General features: G+C 33.4%; 1 long non-coding RNA gene across 1 annotated transcript; it reads right to left on the bottom strand.

Moving 5' to 3' along the window:
- Positions 1 to 5,490: 5,490 nt before the first annotated feature.
- On the bottom strand, positions 5,491 to 7,334 carry LOC108780057 (uncharacterized). Its single transcript, XR_001940890.1, has 2 exons — positions 6,697 to 7,334; positions 5,491 to 5,696 (listed from the first exon to the last, which is right to left on the bottom strand). It is a non-coding gene; the product is annotated as an uncharacterized LOC108780057 (long non-coding RNA).

A 7,334-nucleotide genomic window follows, 5' to 3' on the forward strand; every position in this document is an offset into this window, starting at 1 on the left:
AACAATTTAATGGATCTGGAATTGTTGTACAGGAAATGCTATGATGTAAACAAGGTACTCTATGCGCTCTCTCCTACAAGAATTTCAGTTCTTAAATAAATGAACTTGACGATTGAATTCGCGGGGGAGGACAGCTTTCTCCAGCCAATTTTATTAATGGTGCGCGACAGTCAAGGATGTTCGCGAGGAGAAATACGTAAAAAGTTCGTGAAAGATTACCAAATCGGAAGACCGCAGACAGAATTCCGAAAGCGATTTGATTCGCTATTGTGCATTATGAAATGACTTTCAGACACGTCGTGATGGTACAGATAATCAAGCGTGCAGTGAATATCAATAATTTTGCTATTGAGGAGTCTGTCAAGAAGCCTACCTCAATCCTTTCACTCTGACAAATCAATCTAACAATTTTTTGTAACATATCTTTTTAAGTCAGATGTTTAATCAATAAAAGATAACTTTTTCATTCTTTTATTGTTGAAAGTATGAAATTACATTTCTATTAGCTTTCACGCTTTAAGAAATATAAAATTCTGCTCTCTGTCTTTCTCTCTTTCTCTCTCTCTCTCTCTCTCTCTTTCTTTCTTTCTCTTTCTCTCTATCTCTCATCTTTCCAATATCCAAATGGAATCTACAAATATACGAGTGCTATACCATTTTTTCAGTAAAATTTTTTTTCATATGGAAACATTGTACAATCTCTTGCATTTACGATAATAACTTCCACTTACCCTTACCCACTTACTATGTAACTCGAGTCGCAATGCATACAAATTAGGCGTTTTCTAGGTCGAAGTCTCTCTGAATTCGTCGCGTAGCCTACTTTCAGATGCGCGCACAAATTCGCGAACAACGCCTATCGTGATCGTATAGATATAACACATCAGAGTTTTAACTTTTACTAGAATGGGTGCAGCCGCAATCGATTACACACGGAACTGGCGAGGCAAATCCATTGTTGCGCGAACGACCTTTAGAATCAATCGGGAGTTCGCCTTTTCCTTCCTTGGGTTTTCTCACGAATCAAAGTCATTGGTTTTATCTCATATATATGTTCAATTGAAACTACTTTCTCTCTTACGTATGAATACAAATAAATGTTTTTCAAATTCAATAGTAAACGTATACATATTCAATTTTCTACTTTGTTAGATTGTAATTTACAAATTAAACGTATACGCTTATAGGTCAAAGATATATATAATGCTTTTTTTAGTCAGTCTTATGTTAAGTAAAGACACAGAAAGAATATTATATTCTATTTTATTCCGTGCGTTTTGTTCCAAATATTTATTACAATTTTATAGTTACATTAAAATTTACAAATAAGTGGAAAAAAACTATGAACTCATCTATAATGAATTCGCTTCTTTTATTTATCCATACTTTCTCTGGCATAAAAAAATGATAATTATTATACGAAGAACTGGTTTCCATTTAGCCCATGCATAGCCCTGTCACCATATCTTAAAAATTAATTATTATATTATACATATTGTAACTGTGTCATTGAAAGAAAGCAAAACACACATTTTACGAGTTGGTAAATATAAATTTTTGTTACATTTTAATTTTTTATAATATGCAACGTGTATGTATTTATAAATTTATTAACTTCTGCAGTTTAATAATATAAATTCTTAATGTGGCAATAAAAATCAAGATAATTGATATACCTATTATACAATAAAATATGTAAATATAATTACCGTTTATTATAATTTTGATTATATAATTATTACGGTTTACTTATTAGATATTTCATTTGAGAACATAAGATTTGTCAAATTTAATCATTACTTTAAAATTACGAGTATACTTTAATATACATAATGCTCCAGGGAATTGTAGTGTATACTACTAAATCGTCTATGAATACTATTCAAAAATTTCAAGAACAGAAAAATAAGTGTTCCGTGAAATGTCGATTTACCTCGATCAATATACGATGTATGATTCCTAGATGTAATACCGTAGAGATTATATAGCGCGAATGTTGCGTAGTCAACCTGCTGTACGGAGAGTAACATACTTTGCGTTGCATCATTCAAGAGGAAGTACGACTATAATCTATAAAATTGTACCATTTCTCTGTCAAAACTTTTACAATGATTCGTGCACGGTTTATTTCACTTTTTTTTCAACTTGCTTCGGCTATCGCCAATATTTAACGCGTTTGAAATTATTGGTCTAGAAATAATAAAATTAACACCAACGTGGCAATAAATTCCACGAGAGAAGCAGAGTGTTTGCGAAATAATGAGAATAATTAACACGGGTTGTCCGCTCTCAAAATAAACTTCCGACGGTGAAATTTGTTCTGACAGATAGGCTATTATTGTTTGTTCATTACAGCCGTTTTCTTGCGCGTCCAAGTGTCAAAATGCAATATTTATTAAGGCCATGGCCAAAGAGGAAAGTTCTTTTAATTGTTTCCGCGAGAAGTTCTCAACCGCCCGTTGTCGATTCGATCACGTTGATGTAGGCAGTCCATCCGTGTGATAAAGTATGGTATGTATACGGTAAATATGAACAACTGTGAGAGGAGAGAGTTGTAGGGAGTCTCTTACTTTCACATTCGGATTTCTGACCGCCTCGGTCCAGAATCGGCTTTTCAATGTCACGGAACTTTTTTCACTTTTTCCCATAATTCTATAAAATTTAAGAAATGTATCATCTCGTCCCTCTACTTGTAACGTAAAATAAGACGCGCGATATCTCTGCTATACTTAATCCTTTAAAAAAAAGATTTAAGTAAACTTGCATCTATATCTTTTATTTTTGAAGACAATGATTTGTTCTGGAATTTATATATGTATTAAACATATATTGTATATTTTAGAATTTTTTAAATCTTTAAATTTAATTTCTTTTTCACTTTTTGAATTTAAAATTTTGTATTAAATTTTATGTAAGAAAAATTAATTATCTGCATTTAAAAAAATTGCATTTGAGTAATAATTTTTTAATAATATAAAATGGATATCAGAAATAAAGGAAAAGAAATATAAGAAAGAGATTAAAAGAAAAGATCGATTACCTTTTTACTGACAATAAATTAACTAACTCTTTTCAGATCCCTTTAAATTTTCCTTTTAATTTATGTAAATTGAAGCGAATGTAGGTTAATCATGCTACTATCTGGAAGCTTTTTGAGTTAATTATAAAGTTATTGAAGTTCCATCATTTCCTCTCGATACTTCCATCATTTAATATAATATCCGCTTGCTTTTCCAATAGGATTTGATTTTCGAGTGACTAGATGATACCGGAATAGGTTTTGTGTCTCATCTTTTTTTTTATCACAGGCTGGAATCCGTTGACCTGAACCACGGAAATTTTCATGCAGGAACTCCACTTGAAAGTTACGCTGTGTAATGGTTATATCCGGTTCATCCAGTTTTCGCGTATCTACCTGACGGATCCAGATCGAGTATGTGTATCAAGACAAACGCGAGCCTTTCTACGTGGTCACCTGTCTCCATTTTTTCAAACTTAATGGTTCTCGAAACTTTCGTCGAGAACAATCATCATTTTAGCTCGTACAATCGGTAAATTTTAATTTGTTTATTGAAGATCAATTCATCAACTAAGAACAAATTTTTTTAAAAGACATAATAAAATTATTTTTGTTATCTCAATATTAGTTTTATTCTTATTCGACTGGGAAGCTTTTATTAAAAAGAGGCTAGTGCAAATTAATAGAAAGAATAAATTCATACAATGATTTTGTTTAGTAATATACTGTTTAAGACATTTTTATTAAATGTTTATAATAAAGCTCAATATTTTTATTATATAAATAATTATATATGTATGTATATAACTTATATGATGAATATAACAAAAGAATTCCACGATAATTAATGTGTAAATAGCTTATTAACGCCAAGTATTTACATCCAGATACTGCTGAAGTTATAAAACAGGAAGTAAAACTATTAAACTCCTATAAAGATGCTACAATTTATTAAAAAACAAATAATGCCTGAAAGGTATAATATATAAAAGTCATATTCTGTCATTTTTTATGTATGGGATAATGAACGTTTAAAACTTTTAATGATATGCTGACGTTTTATGAGAAAGTAGTAAACGGCGTATTTATCGATTCACTGATGCTTGGTCATTCATGCTCTCCCGATAAGGACCCAAACCAACCTGTCAAACTTGACCTCGACTTTCACTTTCGTACAAGGTCTAGGACGTCATTTGTGGTTATTATCAAATTCTTGATTTAATGGCGAACTGACAAGTTTTTCTCTCTATTAGACTTAAAAATAATATTATCTACATATGTCGTAATGAAAGAAGACGAGAAGTATTTTATAATTTTATAAAAATAACAGAATTCAGTCTTTAACAAACAAGTGTTCTTCCCTAATTAATAATAGCTTCCAATAAGCTTAAGTATATGATCGCAAAGTTTTTTTATATCTCGGCTCAGCTTCAATTTAAAGAATAATTATTTGCTTCAAAAAATTTATATAGAATTGTGTGTGTGTGAAGAAAGACAAGAACTTAAACTACAAATATTATCAGATATATTTTATTTAGCAAATTTAAATTGTCAAGAGATTTAATACCTGAGATAAATTTCTTAATATCTATATATTTTACTTTACTTACTTATTTGTGTTTTTGCGTACAATTAATTACTTTTGCGTCATGCCGAGCATGATATGTTATTAATAGCGTGGTGCCGTGTTCGAAAAAGGATTATCACGGCTCAATACATTCCGGTAAAAGCTTTTCAATTTTGTTTTAGTCGACGGGCGCGGTTTTACTTTCACCATTTGAGGCGGGAGCATTCTTCGATGGCGCGGAGCGTATACCTTTCTTGCATCTCTTTCTTTGTGATGGAAAGTAAACCGCATCTGACACATTGGGGTCGCAAAAAGGATGTAGGGTGACGGAACTGCGAAGTAACACGTAAGCGACCATCAAGGATAACGCGAGCGTTTCCTACTTGTGTAATCCCTGCCAGGTGGAAAAGTCTTACGAGTATAACACGCAAATATGACGTAGCTTGCGTAGCGTAATACGTTAATGATAGACAGAATGAAAAACGCGCGTTCGAATTATTTACGAGTACAAGTGTATGCAACCGCGTGCAAAAATACTTTCCTTGTTCACAACAGTAAGAGGATTAATCTGTTTCATTGCAATGCAAATCACCAAAGAATTGTATGCAACGTTAAATTACTTTGCAATATTTTTCTATCACATACACTATAATCAAACAACAATAATACAAGATTGCAGGATAGACTATACAATTTCTTATCGAGTCTCTTACCGATTTCTCATTCTTGTTAGCCTCACTGCAAATTTTCCAAACTTATATTTGACTTTTTAGAATGTGAGAATTTTTTCTAAAGATACATTAGATATTCCAATAACAATTTTAGCATTTTAAAGAGCTGAAAGGTGATGATTGATGAAAGGAGGCAAATTTAAAGGGGATATATGACAAGAGAGAATAGCGAGTGGATATTAAAAGCTTCGTTTATTTCTCAATTTCTTTTATCCTTTTTCATATTATGAATATAATAACGATTCTTATCACGCTTTGTCGAAAGTACATATTATCATCGCAACATCGAGAATGTTGGTCGAGAACGCCGGAGCGAACGCGATCGACTTCAGCGTTTCATCTCGCTGCGGTTTCAGTTCTGCGCCAAATTCCAACGAACCTCATGTCGATCGGGTTCTTCCGGAAAGCTCAAACGCAACCTTCCACCTCGATACATATAATCTTTTCGCTCACTGAATTAGATCGAATCACATTTCCGTTTTCTATCTAAATTCCTTAAGCATCTCTCTCTCTCTTATCGATTAGGAAGTAGACAAACGTGTGCGGAGCGTTTCGACTGACCTAAGCGACCTATTTTGCGGCCAGCGTAATATAGAAAAACATACGCGGCTCTTGTAAATGTTCGCGATCTCTCTCGTATCTTCCTCTTAATGACTAAACACCCGAATGAAGATCGAAATAACACACGAAGAAACTGGAGCATGCAAATTCGAACGTGCGCGTGTGTGCGTGTATGTGTGAATAAGTGTGTTTGTTGCATGCTGCTATATAAGTTGTTCTCTAAAAAGTTGTGTGTCGATAAAACGGATGTTTTCCCAAAGTACATCCGCCTTCTCTTTGGAAAGATTTCTTTTCAAGATAAAATAGAACAAATTAAGTAGGAGAGTTTATTTCTTTCAAACTGTCTTAAATCTCCACACTTTCAGAGATTATGTGTTACAGAGCTGAACAATTTCTTATCGAGTCTCTTACCGATTTCTCATTCTTGTTAGCCTCACTGCAAATTTTCCAAACTTATATTTGACTTTTTAGAATGTGAGAATTTTTTCTAAAGATACATTAGATATTCCAATAACAATTTTAGCATTTTAAAGAGCTGAAAGGTGATGATTGATGAAAGGAGGCAAATTTAAAGGGGATATATGACAAGAGAGAATAGCGAGTGGATATTAAAAGCTTCGTTTATTTCTCAATTTCTTTTATCCTTTTTCATATTATGAATATAATAACGATTCTTATCACGCTTTGTCGAAAGTACATATTATCATCGCAACATCGAGAATGTTGGTCGAGAACGCCGGAGCGAACGCGATCGACTTCAGCGTTTCATCTCGCTGCGGTTTCAGTTCTGCGCCAAATTCCATTGTGGTGCAACGAACCTCATGTCGATCGGGTTCTTCCGGAAAGCTCAAACGCAACCTTCCACCTCGATACATATAATCTTTTCGCTCACTGAATTAGATCGAATCACATTTCCGTTTTCTATCTAAATTCCTTAAGCATCTCTCTCTCTCTTATCGATTAGGAAGTAGACAAACGTGTGCGGAGCGTTTCGACTGACCTAAGCGACCTATTTTGCGGCCAGCGTAATATAGAAAAACATACGCGGCTCTTGTAAATGTTCGCGATCTCTCTCGTATCTTCCTCTTAATGACTAAACACCCGAATGAAGATCGAAATAACACACGAAGAAACTGGAGCATGCAAATTCGAACGTGCGCGTGTGTGCGTGTATGTGTGAATAAATGTGTTTGTTGCATGCTGCTATATAAGTTGTTCTCTAAAAAGTTGTGTGTCGATAAAACGGATGTTTTCCCAAAGTACATCCGCCTTCTCTTTGGAAAGATTTCTTTTCAAGATAAAATAGAACAAATTAAGTAGGAGAGTTTATTTCTTTCAAACTGTCTTAAATCTCCACACTTTCAGAGATTATGTGTTACAGAGCTGTGGAAAAATTATTGTTCGATAGAATACAAAACTTTCCACAGCTTTATTATAGTGTGCATTGCAGTAACTC

This window comes from Cyphomyrmex costatus, unplaced genomic scaffold, assembly GCF_001594065.2.
Source record: "Cyphomyrmex costatus isolate MS0001 unplaced genomic scaffold, Ccosl1.0 scaffold666, whole genome shotgun sequence".
In the NCBI taxonomy this organism is placed as follows: Eukaryota; Metazoa; Arthropoda; class Insecta; order Hymenoptera; family Formicidae; genus Cyphomyrmex; species Cyphomyrmex costatus.